The sequence below is a fragment of the Propithecus coquereli genome, unplaced genomic scaffold, assembly GCF_000956105.1.
Source record: "Propithecus coquereli isolate 6110/MARCELLA unplaced genomic scaffold, Pcoq_1.0 Scaffold11, whole genome shotgun sequence".
NCBI classification, from domain to species: Eukaryota; Metazoa; Chordata; class Mammalia; order Primates; family Indriidae; genus Propithecus; species Propithecus coquereli.
This window is the reverse complement of record NW_012134969.1, coordinates 5,653,199-5,653,977: the sequence shown is the minus strand read 5'-3', so window position 1 is coordinate 5,653,977 and position 779 is coordinate 5,653,199.

Genomic DNA, 779 nt, shown 5'->3' with positions numbered 1-779 from the left:
TCAGGCTGGTTTCGAACTCCTGAGCTCAAACAATCCGCCCACCTCGGCCTCCCAGAGAGCTAGGATTACAGGCGTGAGCCACCGCACCCGGCCTCATCCACCTTTTTCTACAGAGACAAGTGTCATTCCTGAAGGCAAGACCTCTCTGAGAACACTTCCATCCTTTGGATGTAATATTGGCTTACTGGGCAGTTAGATAATGTTGATAGTATTTTAATTTTAATTTGTGGTTCATACATATTTGTATAAAAACATTCAATTCTTAGAAGGATCCATCCTTTTTCTAATATTCCACTTCTTTAGATTATTCATCTTCTAAACCTTTCAGTTGCAATTAATCTGCCAATGTAATTTACTCACACACATTTTCCTAATAATTAGTGTAATTCTCTCATGTTTCTTTCATCTCTTTCCATCAAAGATGCCACTTCCTCATTCATACCTTAGCTCTTTCAGTCCCTGCACAGCCATAAGTTGCATCATCTCGAGGCTCCAATGCTCATTTTTGTTGTAACTCCAAAGCTTAGTCCACTGCCCTCAAGTTAGATCTCAATCATTGAAAATAATCTCTTCATTTATAACTGTTTTATGTCAGAGAAAATATTGTTTCTTTACTTTGAAATGCCTCACAAAGAAAAACTTTCTCTGTGTAATAGATACAGTCAGTGCTCTGCCCAGATCCTCTCAGATCTTTTTTTTTTTTGAGACAGAGTCTCACTCTGTTGCCCTGGCTAGAGTGAGTGCCGTGGCGTCAGCCTAGCTCACAGCAACCTCAAACT